This window comes from Emys orbicularis, chromosome 9 (genome assembly GCF_028017835.1).
Source record: "Emys orbicularis isolate rEmyOrb1 chromosome 9, rEmyOrb1.hap1, whole genome shotgun sequence".
In the NCBI taxonomy this organism is placed as follows: Eukaryota; Metazoa; Chordata; order Testudines; family Emydidae; genus Emys; species Emys orbicularis.
Window position 1 is genome coordinate 78,322,927 of NC_088691.1, and position 18,764 is coordinate 78,341,690.

Consider the following 18,764-nt stretch of genomic DNA (forward strand, 5'->3'; position numbering starts at 1 on the left):
AAGCGCAAAAAAAAAAAAAAAAAAAAAAAGGATTAGATGGAATGCCGCCCCTTGGAATCTGCCGCCCCAAGCACAAGTTTGCTCTGCTGGTGCCTGGAGCTGGCCCTGGTCCTCTGATGGTTTCGCTAGAGTAGATATGGGGACAGAGTAGGCAATGAGGTTTGTTACAGGGATTGGTTCCTGGGTTAGTGTTTCTGTGGTGTGGTGTGTAGTTGCTGGGGAGTATTTGCTTCAGGTTGGGGGGCTGTCTGTAAGTGAGGACTGGCCTGCCTCCCAAGGTCTGTGAGAGTGAGGGATCATTTTCCAGGATACGTTGTATATCGTTGATGATGTGCTGGAGAGGTTTTAGCTGGGGGTTGTAGGTGATGGCCAGTGGTATTCTGCTATTTTCCTTGTTTGGCCTGTCCTGTAGTAGGTGATTTCTGGGTACCCATCTCGCTCTGTCAATCTGTTTCCTCACTTCCCCAGGTGGGTATTGTAGTTTTAAGAATGCTTGATAAAGATCTTGTAGGTGTTTGTCTCTGTCTGAGGGATTGGAGCAAAATTCGGTTGTATCTTAGGGCTTGGCTGTAGACAATGGATCGTGTGATGTGTCCTGGATGGAAGCTGGAGGCATGCAGGTAAGTATAGCAGTCCGTAGGTTTCCAGTATAGGGTGATGTTTATGTGACCAACACTTATTTGCACTGTAGTGTCCAGGAAGTGGATCTCTTGTGTGGATTGGTCCAGGCTGAGGTTGATGGTGGGGTGGAAATCCAGGTGGAATTCTTCAAGGGCCTCCTTCCCGTGAGTCCATATGATGAAGATGTCATCAATGTAGCACAAGTAGAGGAGGGGCGCTAGGGGATGAGAGCTGAGGAAGCGTTGTTCTAAGTTAGCCATAAAATGTTGGCATACCGTGGGGCCATGCGGGTACCCATAGCAGTGCCACTGACTTGAAGATATAAGTTGTCCCCAAATCTGAAATGGTTGTGGATGAGGACAAAGTCACAAAGCTCAGCCACCAGGTGTGCCGTGGCCTCATCAGGGATACTGTTCTTGACAGCTTGTAGTCCATCCTCATGTGGAATACAGATGTAAAGAGCTTCTACATCCATGGTGGCCAGGATGGTGTTTTCGGGAAGATCACCAATGCATTGTAGTTTCCTCAGGAAGTCGGTGGTGTCTCGAAGATAGCTATGAGTGCTGGTAGCGTAGGATGTGAGGAGAGAGTCCAAATAGCCAGATAATCCTGCTGTAAGAGTGCCGATGCCTGAGATGATGGGGCATCCAGGGTTTCCAGATCTTGGGTAGCAGATAGAATCACAGAATATCAGAGTTGGAAGAGACCTCAGAAGGTCATCTAGTCCAACCCCCTGCTCAAAGCAGGACCAATCCCCAGATTTTTACCCCAGTTCCGTAAATGGCCCCCTCAAGGATTGAACTCACAACCCTGGGTTTAGCAGGCCAGTGCTCAAACCACTGAGCTATCCCCTCCCCCCCGTTAGAGCTTTGGGGGTGTGTCCATGTAGATTTGTTCCTGTGCTATAGCAGGGAGTTTCTTGAGCAGATGGTGTAGTTTCTTTTGTTACTCCTCAGTGGGATCAGAGGATAGTGGCCTGTAGACTGGGGTGGTGGAGACTTGCCTGGCAACCTCCTGTTCTTAATCCAACCTGTTCATTATGACTACAGCACCTCCTTTGTCAGCCCCTTTGATTATAACGTCAGAGTTGTTTCTGAGGCTGTGGATGGCGTTGCGTTCTGTACGGCTGAGGTTATGGGGCAAGTGATGCTGTTTGTTCACAATTTCAGCCTGTGCACGTCTGCGGAAGCACTCTATGTAGATGTCTAGTCTGTCATTTCGACCGTCAGGAGGAGTCCACGCAGAATTCTTCTTCTTGTAGTGTTGGTAGGAAGGTTCCTGTGGGTCAGTGCACTGTTTAGTGGTGTGTTAAAAATATTCCTTGAGTCAGAGACAACGAAAGTAGGCTTCCAGATCACTGCAGAACTGTATCATGTTCGTGGGGGTGGTGGGGCAGAAAGAGAGTCCCCGAGATAGAACAGACTCTTCCGCCAGGCTAAGTGTGTGGTTGGATAGATTAACAGTATTGTTAGGTGAGTTAAGGGTACCATGGTTGTAGCCCCCTGTGGCATGTAGGAGTTTAGATAGTTTACTGTCCTTTTTCCTCTGTAGAGAAGTGAAGTGTGCATTGTAAATGGCTTGTCCTCGCTTACAGACCGCTCCCCAACCTGAAGCAAATACCAGCAACTACACACCACACCACAGAAACACTAACCCAGGAACCAATCCCTGTAACAAACCTTGTTGCCTACTCTGTCCCCATATCTACTCTAGCAAAACCATCAGAGGACCCAACCACATCAGCTGCACCCTCAGGGACTCATTCACTTGCACATCTACCAATGTTATATATGCCATCATGTTTCAGCAATGCCCCTCTACCATGTACTTTGGCCAAACCGGACAGTCTTTATGTAAAAGAATAAATGGACACAAATCGGACACCAGGAATGGTAACATACAAAAGCCAGTAGGAGAACACTTCAATCTCCCTGGACATTCTGTAACAGATTTAAAAGTAGCTATACTTGAACAAAAAAAAACTTCAGAAACAGACTTCAAAGAGAAACTGCAGAACTAAAATTCATTTGCAAATTTAACACCATTAATTTGGGCTTGAATAGGGACTGGGAGTGGCTGGCTCACTGCAAAAGCAACTTTGCCTCTCCTGGAATTGACACCTCCTCATCAATTATTGGGAGTTGACTACATCCACCCTGACTGAATTGGCCCTGCCAACACTGGTTCTCCACTTGTGACGTAACTCCCTTCTCTCCATGTGTCAGTATAATAATGCCTGCATCTGTAATTTTCACTCCATGCATCTGAAGAAGTGGGTTTTTTACCCACGAAAGCTTATGCCCAAATAAATCTGTTAGTCTTTAAGGTGCCACCGGATTCCTTGTTGTTTTTGTGGATACAGACTAACACATTTACCCCCTCATACCTGCCTCCTAGTGATATTTAAACAGCTCCAGCTACTTGGTTTATCAAAGAGCAGGTTAAGAGCTGGCTTAACTTTATCGTGGTCTATAGCTACCTGTATGGGAAAGAGATTTCAGAGCTTAGATGGGTCTTTAATTTAGCAGAGAAAAGCATCAAAATGAGGAAATTTTAAACTGGTTGGGTAATTAACCATTGCAATAATAACTCACCTGCGGAGGTGGTGACTTCTCTAGCACTTGCAGTCTTTAAATCTGGACTGGATATCTTTCTAAAAGATATGCTATAACTCAGGGGTCGGCAACCTTTGGCACGCGGCTCACCAGGCTAAGCACCCTGGCGGGCCGGGCCAGCTTGTTTACCTGCCACGTCTGTAGGTTCGGCTGATCGCGGCTCCCATTGGCCATGGTTCGCTGCTTCAGGCCAATGGGGGCAGCGGGAAGTGGCACGGGCCGAAGGATGTACTGGCCACCGCTTCCTGCCGCCCCCATTGGCCTGGGACGGCAAACCGTAATTGCCCTGTTCCGTTTATTCCCTCTGAAGCATCTGGCACCAGCCCATAGGCACCAACTCCGTGGGTGCTACGGGGCTGGAGCACCCACTGGGAAAAATTAGCGGGTGCTCCGCACCCAGTGGCAGCCAAGCTCCCCCCACCATCTCCTCGCCTCCTCCTCCCTCAAGCTCACCGCATCCCCGCTCCTTCCCCTCCCAGTGCTTCCCACCCGCCTCCTAACAGCTGTTTGACAGCACTTAGGACTTTCCGTGAGGGAGAGGGAGGAGTGGGGACGCAGCGCGCTCGGGAGAGGAGGCAGTAAAGAGGCGGGGCAGGGGTGGGGACTTGGGGGAAGTGGTGGAATTGGGGCGGGGTAAGGGTGGTGCAGGGGTGGGCAGGGACAGGGCAAGGGGCCGGGGGGGGGGGGGTGTCGAGCACCCATGTGGCAGAAGGGAAGTCGGCGCCTATGCACCAGCCTTTGTTAGAAGACAGGATACTGGACTAGATGGATCATTGGTCTGACCCAGTATGGCCATTTTTATGGTCTAAAGTACTTGTCTCTTGCAGGATTGGGCCTGTTGACAATAGTTTAGTTATGAGTGCTCCCAGAAGTGAAACTGAACTGAAGCTGGCTACCACAGCTGTAACTGAATGAGCTGTAATTTGAATCTAAAAGCTATCACTGTAGTTGATTAATGAAGAGGAGAATGCAGACACAACCAGTTTTTTGTTTCGCAACACAAGACTAATGCAAAATAAATAAAAAAGGAAAGGAGGGAGAGTGGACTTTTTAAAAGCTTTTTTGGCTGCATACTATATAATACCCCCACCATTCAAGAATACATGAGATTTCAATAAAGAAACTCAAAGGATGCTTTCTGAGATCATTAAGGAAATAATGCTATTTAGTGAAACAGTGGGTCTTTTGGAAGGGGGATCTATAATGTAACCGTCACTGATAAATCTTCCTGCTAGCTAGGAGAAAGTCACAAATACAAAATTGTGTTTTTTCAGCTGTTTATCCATTAAAGTGTTCCACTGGTTCATATAAGGATTATCAATTGGACAAGCATTCTAAGTAGTGAAATTAATACATCAGAATTTGTTGACTGTATAAGGTTTTCCACAATAACTTCAGTTCTCTGTTACAGCCAAAAGGAACATTGACAACAACTAAAGTCAGACTTTTTTTTAAAACTAAAAACTATTCATGCAGTGAATGGCTTAAACAGCAACTCTCAGGAAGGACAGTTTGAAAACTGAACTACTCTGCCTTTTAGAAGCCAATTTAGATGAATCAGGGAGCACACTGATGTTTCAAATAAGAAGGTTGCTTTCTGGACATAATCCTGTTCCCACTGAAGTTAATGGCAAAATTCCCATTCATTTAATGGTATAGCATCAGGGTCTTCAAATGCATCTCCACTTTGTTGATTAGAAATTTTCAGGTCGTGGATACTCCAGCAAATTTCAACTAGCATTTGTGCCTAGATGCATGCAAGAAAAGGTACATCCAGTTGGGAGATCATAAGTATGTCTGCATATTTGTCACAGCCTTTTTAATAAAAAATCACAAAGCTGTCACAGTAAATTTAGTAAAAGTCAAAGGTTACTAATTTTACCATAACTGCTCCCTGAGTGTTGATAAAAATTACCCTCCTCCTCACCCAACGAGGGGGCTGGTCACCTGAAGCAGCACCCTTTACCACTGGCTCCACAACCTTAATCCTGGCCTCGTGCAGAGGGGAAGCCCCAGACATATGCAGAGGGGTGGCTGGTGTCCTGTGGGGCTGAGCTCAGCACCCCACACTTACCCAAACTGGCAACTCCTGTGGCACCTGTGTGGGCTGGGCCCAGTGACCTGCCCTGGGCATTGCAACCTGGCTCACAGGGTTACAGTGCTGCTCAGGTTTGGCCCACCCCCATCATAAGGAAGGGTGGGTCAAGTGCCTCAACAGTTCTGTGAGCAGAGAGCTGGCCCCATCCCTATTGGACAGGAGCAGCAAGAGCCACTACTTTGGGGTGAATCACACACACAGGAAAAAGTCAGACAAATGGGAAAATCACATGATCCATGACTCTCCCCCCTGCATACCCCTGTGACAAATCTGCAGCCCTAATGAGGCTGCTTATTAGAGATGGTCAGAAACATTCTGATAAAAACATTTTTTCCATAGGAATTTGCTGATTTGTCAAAATCGGAACATTCTGTGGAGATGGTGTCAACAAAGTTCCGATGGAACCCAGGCAGGGTCTGACAAAACCCTGCCGCCCAGGTGGGGCCTGCCAGGCAGGCAGGTTTCTGTCACAAACCTGCCTGGTTTCCTGCCAGTTCACCAGCCTCCTCAGTGGCTCTCCTGACAAAGTGTGGGAGAGCCTGGGCTTTCTGGCTCCTTAACAGCCCACCTCGGAGACTGATGGGGAGTCAAAAGGGAGCCCTGGGTTCTTGGCCAATCCCAGTCTCTCCGGTGGTAGGGAAGAGGAAAAGAGGAGCCCTGGAGAGGGGGCAGTAGCCCCCAGGACCTGGCTTTCCACTTCCCAGAACCCTGGGCCACCATCTCCTCATGCCATCTCCTTCCCCACTTTCATTTCCAGGAGCACTTCAGAAGGAGAGATGGCAATTTGGTGAGAACATGGCAGGTAACCTGGGCCCCCTCATTGGGATACTTCTGGTTGTGGCTTTGCCAGGATCCCAGGGCTTATAGGACCTGGGGCCCTGAGGCAGCCTGCCATGCAGACCATCAAAAACCTCCATGAATTGGAGTTACCTTTCTCTACCCTTCTCCACCGCTTATCATGCTAATTATGATTACCTTGTGCTCTCCCCATATGCTTGTTGTAGCCACCTGTTGCGGTTCCTCTCACAACCTCATCTTGTAAACTCTTTGTGGCAGGGAATTTATTTTTAGTACATATTTGTACGGTGCCCCTGGCCCAACAGGACTGGGGCCTCTAGATGCTGTTGCGATACAAATAATAATAATAACAAGACAGTAGCACAGGCACTGACTTTTGTTTTTCCTGGTGGGTATTCCACCCCAACTCCACCCCAAGAACCTGCCCCCACTCCTCCCCTTCCATCGAGGCCCTACTCTTGCTCCACCTCGTCCACCCCGCCACTGTGGGCACAAGGGCAGTGCACGTAGCCTCCCTAGCTGCCCACGTGCCTAGGGGCTGCACTGCAGGGACTGGCGGCCGCTTCCTGAGAGCTGTGGTAGGCGCTGCCGGGACCCCACACTGTTAGATTAGATTCCGTTCTGTTGTGTTTCCCTCAGTTGCCATTTTGGGTTTATAAAAGAACAACTAGTCCTCCATATTGGGAACCCTCCTTCATGGAGCATTTGGCGCCTTTTTCCAAAGAGTGGGAAAGGTAGGGTCATGTGACAGCCTAAGTCTGCCCAGCAACTGCAGACTACTTAAGGGTGGTGCGCCCATCACTCTGGGCTGTCCATCAGAGTGGCAGTCAGTCTCCCACACACACAGCCTGCTGTTATCAGCCCCAGAGCAGACCAGGATTTGGGTGAACCCCCTGCCCCAGCCTGGAGCTCTCTCCCACACCTCAAACCCCTCATCCCCGGCCCCACCCCAAAGCCCACACCCCAGCTGGAGCCCTCACCCCCCCCATGCACCCTAACCCCCTGCCCCAGCCCAGTGAAAGTGAGTGAGGGTGGGAGAGAGAGGGGAATGAAGCGAGCGGGGGCAGGGCCTTGGAGAAGGGATGGGGCAGGGGTGTGTCTCAGGCAGGGGGCAGGGGTGTTCGGTTTTGTGCGATTAGAAAGTTGACAACCCTATCAAGGGCCTGCCCAAACAGCTGTGGTTGGTGGGTGCTGAGCATCTGCTATTTTTTCCCAGTGAGTGCTTGAGCCCCGGACCACCCACAGAGTCGGCACTTATGGCTAGTAGGACTGTAAGGCCAAGCCCCCCAGCTGGAATGACCAATGTGACTGGGTGCAACACACAGGAGTGCACCCTGCACCCTGTAAAGGGGTGTAGTAGATTTCACAGCTGTTTAGATCCATCCAATGCTCTGAGGCATTGTACTTGTCGTGCAATGAATGAACTGTAGCACACCAGTAGACCCATATAAGAATAAAGGATAAGGATGCAGGGATCCAGAGTCATTGTCAGCTCTATTGTTTTTAGTAAAGTTTTATTGACACTTTCTTTGGAAAATATATGAAAGCAACTGAAGCATCAGTTGCAAGCTTGCTCCCCAGCTACAGCCGGTATGTTGAAAACTCTCTCAGTCAGACTCATTTGCAAAAAATTGAAGTAAAGTAATGGTGGACAAGGACCAAATTATCATTATTTAGGCCAAAGAATTTATATTTTTGAGTGCGAGGTGAGAGGGGAAGCAAAATCAGGACTTAGGTAAATTTACTTTCAAGTTTTAATAAATGAAAAATATCTCCTCTCTCTCCTTAGTTAATCCAGTCCATTTCATACACATAATTCCCACAAGATGGCACTGCTGTGTACTTTTTCCTTCTACCAATGCATTTATCACCTAAAATCTGTAATTACTTTGTCTTTGATCCCAGTGGAGAGATACCTCTAAGCAGTTCCTTAAACCAGATTTCTTTTCTTATTTTATCATTAGCATATACTGTCTTATTTCTGTTTGATCAGTGAATGTGTCCCCATGCTAATAAGTGCCTTGTAGTGATTAGATCAGAACTTCTCAACAAGCATGACTGCAGCAGCAGACAAATGGAATAATACTGCACTCCAGTTCTCTTTACTTCCAAATCAATATACGTAATACTAGTAAGAGCATTTCATAGTAAGCGTATCTCTTCAACATCTCTCTCTCTCTCTCAAATAGAGAGTGAAACTCTGCTAGGCAGGTGTAATATTAGGAAAACGGAAGAAACTTTCCAGATAGTAACGATTCAAGAAATTTCTACGTTAACAAAACTGACACTGATGTAACTATGTTGATATAATTAGAAACAAGGCCTGTCTCAAAGTTAATTAACTTTATCTGAGGGTTCTCTCTCTTTTTGAATTCACTTTACTTGCTTTGGGTAGAATGAGACTGATTTGGGCATTAGGTAAATATGAAGTTTGCAACTGGACAGCTACCACTAACTATCCAAACTTTGTATTTTATTTCTTCAAAATCTCTGTTCCATTCCTGTCCTGTAGTTACTAATTTGGACTAGATTTCCTATTCCTTGTGATGGGCTTGATCCCAAGAAGTTTGAGCAGTGGGAATTCATGGGGAGTTGCAGGTGCTTAGTACATCTGGAGGTCAGGCCAAGTTTCAGCACCCCAGTTTGAAAATGCTGGCCTCTCTGACTGGTCTCTGAATACAGTAGTGCCATCAGCTTGATGAGAACTCAGGAATGTCAGCTTCCAGCCGCACACTGAATCCACAGGACCAGGCTGCCTTTTAATTTCTGGTACTAACACTCAGCTGAAATATACTACAATTTGAAAACAATAATAATGTATTGCCAATACTACTGGGATACCAAGACAATTTTCCTTTAAAACTCACTGGTATTTTGGTGAGAATTATGTTTACACTTCGATTGTCAAACAAATAAATAATGCAAAAGAATTTGGAATCTTATAATTTAGGAATTCACTGCTTCTTCCTTATTTGAAGTTATGGGGATCATGTGGAGGCACAGTGGGAACTCCAAGAGGCAATGTGCTGGGAACAAGCATAATGCCTACTGGGGTAACATGTAGCATGGCCATTTCAACATCCTGTGACAGTATACAATACGTGTTGCCCTGGAATGGAGTTGAGAGTAATGGATTGTGGCCCTCCCCTTAAGGCTAACATCAGGTTAAAGGTATCAAACCTGGCTGATAACTTTGTCCATGCTCCTCTGCTCTATTACACTGAGAGTTCCCTCTCGAAAGGTATAAACTAAGAGAGGTTACTGTATGGGTTTCATCGAGATCCTGTTCCATTTGCATATAGATTGGCATAGCAGCTGGTGACCTGCTGCACCAGCAGTTCTAGGTCCTGTTGTAGAAAATTAGACTTCCCCCCCTCCTCTTAGGTTTAGAAGTTGTATTTGCTCCGGGAATTTCTCTAGATTCTAGGGCCAGCCTCAGAAGACATGTAAATCCCAGCAACCTCCAAATCAGCAGAAGACTTATTTGCTGCCACAAAAATAGAGTTGTAGACAGTTTCCATGAGAGTTCTCCTCTTGTGTGACAGAATCCTATAGAAGCATTCCAGCTTGTTTTTGCATCTGAATAAAGATGTGCATATGCCTTTCCTTTAATTAGGTGAAAACCAACTGCTGACACAATTTTGAAAGTGAAATCGATCGTTTTCCTAAATTCCACTTAGATGGCCTTACGCAGTGGCACATTGTAGATATCAAGAGAGCAAAGTACCATCCCAAGTGCATATCCCCTCTCAATGCATTGGACTGGAAAAATGCATGGGAAAGCTGAGAAGAGTAAAATAAGAACATTAGCTTTTACTACATTAATCCATGGTGGAAATAAGTTTGAAAATGCTGAATTTAGCACTGTGGAATTTAATGACAGTGTATTGGGTATTTTGACCAATTTTTATTAATTATTTACAGTAGCTCTCATAATGTGCTAGATGCCTTCCAAATACTCATGAAGGAGGGTCTCTGTTCCAAGGATCACACAAGCTAAAAACAGATTGACAAGGAGACAGATTAGAGGAAAGGGAGCAATAGGCAGTTCATGTATAATTCAGTTCTGTTCACTGAAGGCCATAGATCAGAAGAGGGTCTTTAAACAGGATAATGGCCTTGTGGCTGAGTATCAGAAGGTTGTACCACACATTGGATAGCATCACACTTCTGCATGGAAGACATTATGGAGGTGTGTCATAGAAGGTGTCTCTTCAGCACACCCCTTTATGTCCTCTCATGACTCTGCAGGTGCATTGCACTCAGCCCCACTTGGGCCTTTTCAGACAATTACCCAGATCAGATTAGTTCAACCCCTCTTTGTGGGGGCTGGTTTATTCACTCATTCTACAGAGGGTAACTCACTTATTTAGCCACTCAAGTTCATACTCACTGAGTCCATGTAGGAATCCTGGTCAGTTTGCACCTCTGTTCAGGAGGTCCCAGCCCTCCTGCTAGAGCTGAGCTGTATTTCAGACAATCCCTCTGTCCCTCTTATTAAGACAGAAGTCTCCTACCTCTCCTCTATGGAGCTAGAGTTGCACTTTAGGCCAGCTGTAAAGCCTCCGATAGCTTGTTCTCCAGTTGGCCCTTTTCCCAATCAGTCTCTTCACCCTCAGATCTTCCCCTGATCCTGTCTTCTCCCTACAGTGCTTACAAACTCCTGCACTGCTGTGAAAGAGGAGGCAGGATTTATACCTGCCCCTTCTCCCAGCTCATTCCTTATTGGCTGGGTGAGAGGGAGCCTTGCCCAACCCTCTCTGCAGGGCTCCAGGTCTCAGGTCCGTAGATACAGTAACAGGATTCCTTCTAAATGCTACTTCTTCAGGGGACCCCTTTCCATTCTCCCCATATCTCCCTAAGTTTTGTGTATCAGACAACCCCAAACTCTTAAAGGGCCATGCCTTGTGACTGGGGGGACTGACCAGTAAGCAGTACTGCCTTTAACAGGCTGACTACCCCCATACAGGTGATTGTGCAAAAAGCTGAGAACCAGGAATACATGGCTGGAAACACTGGCAGAGTGGAAGAGACATGGATAATTCAAAGCCTGACAAAGGAGGATAAATAGGGAGATGCAGAGCCACAAAGAGCTTTGAAGGTTGTGACCAGACCCTTGCATGTTATGTGATAGCAGAACTGGACCCAGTGGAAGAAGCTGATCATATCAGTAGATGAAAAGGGAAGGAAGCTCATAAACTTTTATTTCTCATTTATTTCTTTATTCTCTTGTCTCAAAGATGGAAAGACCTTTTGTATATTGCCAGAGATACAGAGAGAGAGAGAAAGAGCGAGAGAGCTGGTAAAATATCAGGACCCAATTCTGCTCTCAGTTATACTGAAAGAGGTCTTTTTAATTTATAATTGAGAGTAGAAATCAGCCACAAAAGAAGTAAAGAGTCAAAGAAAAATTAACAGTACAAATATCAAATGATCCTCAGCTGATATATATCAAGGTAGCTTCACTGATCTCAAAGGCACTAAGTTGATTTATACCAGATGAGGATCTGGCCCTAGTGTTTAGTTGTTAATTTTGATGGAATAATGGAAATGGAGGAAAAAAGTCTATTATGCTTTCATCAGAATTTGCAATGTATGAGGATGATAATGGCCTATCAAAATGAGACTATTCTCAAGGAAAGGTTCTTCAGGCCCAACTTATCAGTTAATTTTGAGATACTGTAGGCCTTTCTGATATGGGCATATTGTAGAACATTTAGCACATATTGGACCTGATCATCCACTCTGTTATACCAATTTTATACCATTGATTTAAATGGAGTTACACTGCTGTAAACGTGTACCTAAATGGAGGTCAGACCCATCCTATTTACTTTGCAATGTGATATTTTAAACAAAGGGAGTCTGAAAGGCTTAGAACAGAGGTCTTTGAGGGGATACATCAACTCATCTAGATATTGCCTAGTTTTACAACAGGCGACATAAAAAGCACTAGCGAAGTCAGTATAAACTAAAATTTCATACAGACAAAGATTTGTTTATACTGCTTTAGATACTATACACTGAAATATAAGTACAATATTTATATTCCAATCAATTTATTTTTTATAATTTTATGGTAAAAATGAGAAAGTAAGGAATTTTTCAATAATAATGTGCTGTGACACTTCTGTATTTTTATGTCTGATTTTGTAAGCAAGTAGGTTGTAAGTGAGGTGAAACTTGGGGTATACAAGACAAATCAGACTCCTGAAAGGAGTACAATAGTCTGGAAGGGTTGAGAACCGCTGGCTTAGAAGATTGCTAATGAGATATGAAGCCTTTTACCTTTTGATCCCAGATTTATATCCAGCGCACATATATAGTGACTATAAATTGTTGTCAGCTGATGGCTTTAAAATTAGCTGGTATTTTCATCCAAATCTTAGTGGACTGGAGTTCACACCACTACACTATCATTTAATTTGGTACTTCGACCATATATCAAGCATTATTTCTTTATGAAATAAAGAGCTTTATATACTGTAATAGGTAATTTAAACAAACAACCTCAATATGTTTCCCTTTCAAGATGGCTACTGAAAGGTTAGATCCTGGTTCGTCTCCTAGAATAGACTACAAAGACTGTACCAGTCTTGGTATGGATAAGTATGCTATGGACCTGAATCATCAGTACACTCTGGATACTTTGAGCCACTATAGTGATACAAAGCAGCCACAAACCCAGATAAATTGACTGGCCATCAGAGCAGCACAAACTAGCTGTAGTGTATTGGTGAGCTGGACCCAATGTACATGTGATTTATGTATATGTGTGCACCCCCAATTTTAAAAATGTCCACATTAGAAGATTGAAAAGCAAGCAGGTTAATAAGCAAGTTCTATATTAACAATATAGAACAATAACAAGGTGACACTTTGTCTTTAGATGCCCTGCATCCACATAGTGCCTTAATCAGAAACAATGGGCCAGATTCTGAGTCAGGGTATGTCTACACTACGAGAGTAGTTCGATTTTACTTAAATCGAATATGTGGAATCGATATTACAAAGTCGAACGTGTGTATCCACACTAAGGACAGTAATTCGACTTTGTGAGTCCACACTAACGGGGCAAGCGTCGACATTGGAAGCGGTGCATTGTGGGCAGCTATCCCACAGTTCCCGCAGTCCCCGCTGCCCATTGGAATTCTGGGTCGAGCCCACGATGCCTTCTGGGGAAAAAAATGTGTCGAGGGTGGTTTTGGGTAACTGTCGTCATCCAACCGTCACTCCCGCCCTCCCTCCCTGAAAGCGCCGGCGGGAAATCAGTTCGCGCACTTTCCTGGTCAGTGACAGCGCGGACGCCACAGCACTGTGAGCATGGAGCCCGCTGCGACCATCGCTGTAGTTATGGCCGTTGTCAACACCTCGCACCTTATCATCCACCTTTCCCAGAGGCAGATGCTGAGAAATCAGGCAAGGAGGCTACGGCAGCGCGGTGAGGACCTGAAGTCTGAGAGTGGCACAGACCTGTCACAAAGCACGGAACCCCGCGCCGAGGACATCATGGTGGCAATGGGTCATGTTGATGTTGTGGAACGGCGATTCTGGGCCCGGGAAACAAGCACGGACTGGTGGGACCGCATAGTGCTGCAGGTCTGGGATGAATCACAGTGGCTGCGAAACTTTCGCATGCGGAAGGGGACTTTCCCGGAACTTTGTGAGTTACTGTCCCCTGCCCTGAAGCGCAAGGACACCCGGATGCGAGCAGCCCTGACTGTCCAGAAGCGAGTGGCCATAGCCCTCTGGAAGCTTGCAACACCAGACAGCTACCGGTCAGTCGTGAACCACTTTGGCGTGGGCAAATCTACCGTGGGGGTTGTTGTGATGCAAGTAGCCAACGCAATCGTTCAGCTACTGCTCTCAAAGGTAGTGACCCTGGGAAACGTGGAGGTCATTATAGATGGCTTCGCCGCGATGGGATTCCCAAACTGCGGTGGGGCTATAGATGGAACTCACATCCCTATCCTGGGACCGGACCACCAGGCCAGCCAGTACATTAACCGAAAGGGCTACTTTTCAATGGTGCTGCAAGCACTGGTGGACCATAGGGGACGTTTTACAAACATCAACGTCGGATGGCCGGGCAAGGTTCATGACGCTCGTGTTTTCAGGAACTCTGGTCTGTTTAGACGGCTGCAGGAAGGTATTTACTTCCCGGACCACAAAATAACTGTTGGAGATGTGGAGATGCCTATAGTCATCCTCGGGGACCCAGCCTACCCGCTAATGCCCTGGCTCATGAAGCCCTATACAGGCGCCCTGGACAGTGAAAAAGAACTCTTCAACTACCGGCTGAGCAAATGCAGAATGGTGGTGGAGTGTGCTTTTGGACGTCTCAAGGGGAGATGGAGAAGCTTACTGACTCGCTCTGATCTCAGCGAAACCAATATCCCCATTGTTATAGCAGCTTGCTGTGTGCTCCACAATCTCTGTGAGAGCAAGGGGGAGACCTTTATGGCGGGGTGGGAGGTTGAGGCAAATAGCCTGGCTGCTGATTACGCCCAGCCAGACAGCCGTGCGATTAGAAGAGCCCAGCGGGACGCGCTGTGCATCCGGGAGGCTTTGAAAGCTAGGTTCCTGAGTGAGCAGGGTAACCTGTGACTATTAAGTTTGTTTACAGAGAAGCTGAACCTGCCCCCGTTTCTTTACCCGGTTAATGTTCACTATCCTCTCCAGTTACATAACCCGTTCACCCCGTTCCCCCCCTTCCAACACACGTTTAAAAATAAAATCACTTGAAATTTGTTAATGAACACCGTTTTCTTTATTACTGTTTTCACGGTAAAGTGTTGAACCTGGGACGCAGACTGTGGTGGGGAGCGGGTGTAGTGTGGTGATGCAAAGGACGCTTCTAAACTCGAGGAATGACAGGCTCCGCACTGGTGGAGTGGTTGTTTCAACGGAGCCTGCCACCCCTCCTGTTCGGGACTCTGTGTGTGGGGGCTATGTGACTTTGTGGCAGGGGGAGGACGGTTACAGATCCCCTGCTGCGTGGCTCTGTGATCCAGGATAAGGACCACTGCATAAGATCTCTAACCACCCTCCCCCGCCACAAAGTCACATAGCCCCCCCCCTCCCCTCACAGAACATGAAAACCACCTCCCAGACTGACCAGGGTAACTAGTGACTGCAATGTGTGTGTGCCCTGCTGCTGAACCTGCCCCCAAGTCTGTACCCTGGTAAAGGTGACTGTCCTGTCCAATTACCAACCCCCTTCCCCCCCTTCAAACAGACTCTCCTCTAAAACAACATGATGGAAACAGTAATTAACAGAAACGTCTTTTTTATTAGCAACTACACATGAAACTGGGGGATGAAACTGGGACGGGGGCTTGGGTGAGGCGGGAAGGAAAGTACTTATCAAATTTTGGGGAATGACAGCCTTCTGGTACTTGAGCAGTCTGCAGGGGTGGAGTGAGAGTTTTCACGGACTCTGCCGCCCCTCCTTCTTGGGACTTTGGGTGAGGGGGGTATGGGACTTTGTGGCGGGGGAGGGCGGTTAGAGATAGACTGCAGCGGGGCTCTGTCCTCCTGCCTCCGGTCCTGCAGAACATCCACAAGGCGCCGGAGCGTGTCCGTTTGCTCCCTCATTAGTCCAAGCAGCGTTTGAGTCGCCTGCTGGTCTTCCTGCTGCCACCTCTCCTCCCGTTCAATGTGTGATCGGTGGATTTGGGACAAGTTCTCCCTCCACTGGGTCTGCTGGGCTGCCTGGGCTCGGGAGCAGACCATAAGTTCCGAGAACATGTCCTCCCGTGTCCTCTTCTTCCTACGCCTAATCTGCGCTAGCCTCTGGGAGTGTGATGCCAGGGTAGGTCGGGAGACAGTCGCAGCTGTGGGATGGGAAAAAGGGAGTGAATTCCTCAGAAAGATAAATGTAGTTGTGAACAAAGAACATAGTCTTTCTCTGTGAACAAGACCATGCACAGCACCTATCACATGCGCACTCAGGACAAGGTCGAATTTTCGGCCTTCGCATTCAGTGCCTGGGGTCTTGCAGTGCAGATCAGACAAGCGGGGCAGGACAGCGGAATTTGGGTAGCAGGCTGACATGCTAAGCCGTAGACTTGTGGCTGCTTAAAACTTTAATAATAGCACTGGCCTCCTTTCATGTTCAAAGCAATGCCAGTCCCTGCTGCCAGCAATCCGGCAAGCATGAACTCTGCCACTGTCCCACCCCCTCGCGGCTGTCCCAGGGAAAGATCCCTGTATGCTGCCCCTCTCCCGCCTCCACCGCGTGGCTGTAAACCGCCGGTTTCAGTTCTGTAAAGGAACAGGCAAGCAGTCCCAATACTAACATTCCCCTACCTAATTCAAAGCAGGTCACCATGAGCGACATCACTCTGATGAGGATTTCAGAGACCGAGAAAGAAAGGATGCTTCGGGAAAGCCTGCAAAGACCAGGGCTGTATGCCGCCATGCTCTGCAAGGCAATGATCCCCGAGTACTTGCTTGTCTCCTGGCGCGGAAACGTGTCCTACCACGGAGGACCCAATAAGGCCGCTCTCCCCAGGAACCTGATGCAAAGGCTTTCCAATTACCTCCAGGAGAGCTTCGTGGAGATGTCCCAGGAGGATTTCTGCTCTATCCCCGGACATATAGACCGGATTTTACTGTAGCTGCACTGGCAGGGACTAAACAGTAGAGCGCCTAGGGCAAACCAATCATGCGAAACCGGACATTGTTAGATTTTTTTTCAGTAGTTGCACTGCCAAGGACTGAAACGTTAAGCGCCTAGGGCAAAGTAATCATGAAAAACCCATTGTTAATATTGTTAATATTCCTGTTCTGTTAAAAATAAATGTTTACATGTTTAAAACACTTACCGACTGATCCTTCCCCTGATTCTGTGTCCAGGTTAACGCCTGGGGATGGTTGGTAGGGGATCTCTGTAAGGGTGATGAAGAGATCCTGGCTGTCGGGGAAATCAGCGTTGTAAGCGCTGTCGACTGCCTCGTCCTCCTCATCTCCTTCCTCATCTTCCCCGTCCGCTAACATCTCCGAGGAACCGGCCATCGACAATATCCCATCCTCAGAGTCCACGGTCAGTGGTGGGGTAGTGGTGATGGCCGCACCTAGGATGGAATGCAGTGCCTCGTAGAAACGGGATGTCTGGGGCTGAGATCCGGAGCGTCCGTTTGCCTCCTTGGTCTTCTGGTAGCCTTGTGTCAGCTCCTTGATTTTCACGCGGCACTGCGTTGCATCCCGGCTGTATCCTCTCTCTGCCATGGCTTTTGAGATCCTCTCGTAGATCTTTGCATTCCGTTTTTTCAATCGCAGCTCGGAAAGCACGGACTCATCGCCCCACACAGCGATCAGATCCAAGACTTCCCGATCAGTCCATGCTGGGGCCCTCTTTCTATTCTGAGATTGCATGGCCATCTCTGCTGGAGAGCTCTGCATCATTGCCAGTGCTGCTGAGCTCGCCACGATGTCCAAACAGGAAGTGAGATTCAAACTGCCCAGACAGGAAAAGGAATTCAAATTTTCCCGGGGCTTTTCCTGTGTGGCTGGTCAGAGCATCCGAGCTCGGACTGCTGTCCAGAGCGTCAAAAGAGTGGTGCACTGTGGGATAGCTCCCGGAGCTATTACCGTCGATTTCTATCCACACCTAGCCTAATTCGACATGGCCATGTCGAATTTAGCGCTACTCCCCTCGTTGGGGAGGAGTACAGAAGTCGAATTTAAGAGACCTCTATGTCGAACTAAATAGCTTCGTTGTGTGGATGGATGCAGAGTTAATTCGATGTAACGCTGCTAAATTCGACATAAACTCCTAGTGTAGACCAGGCCTCAGTGTTAATCAGCATAGCAGCTTCTATGGACTTCAGTGGAACTTTCTAGTGACTTCAATGGGATTATGGCAATTTATTCACTTCAGTTGTGGCCAGTGCTTACTGGAAACAGCTAAGGATTCATCTTCACTTGTTTGTTAAAGCAACATGAGAGGTAAACTGCAATATAGCAAATATTCTGTGTTATGTTGTTGTTTTTTCCGAATAGCAAAAGGATGTGGTGGACCAATGCCTTTAGGCAGATGATTCTGATATAAGGGTGTTTGCGACCGATTTATTATATAAACTAAGCTCATCTGAAGCAGTCCCTTCAAATTTGCTAGCTGAAAATTAAGGTAAAGTAATTAATATTTTAATTCATGTTTAATTTTAAAGAGTTTAACAAGAACTTTAAAATTAGCAGAGCACTAATTTTAACCTAGTCTGATGAGTAGTTCTGCTAAAAATAAATAGAAAAGATCAAATGCAATGTACTGTTTGTCTTATAGCAGAAGACATACTTCTGGGATTTAGTGATGAATATAAATAAATATGATGATCAAATTATTAACACCTTAGTATAAAAGGAAAAATATGTACATATTGTTTAATTACATGAAAACTACATGGGACTTTTGTTAATTGTTGTGCTGAATAACTCCATTCTCCTGTTGACTACCTATAGTACATCCAAAAATAGTGTCCCTGCATCATGGATAATGATCTAGAAAACAGAAATAAATAAATTCTACTTAATAGCAGAAATTAACAATACTTACTGTCATGTTTTAACTATAAGGGGAATCTATCATAAAGAGCCAAATTCTGCTCTCCATTATACTGATGTAATGCTGG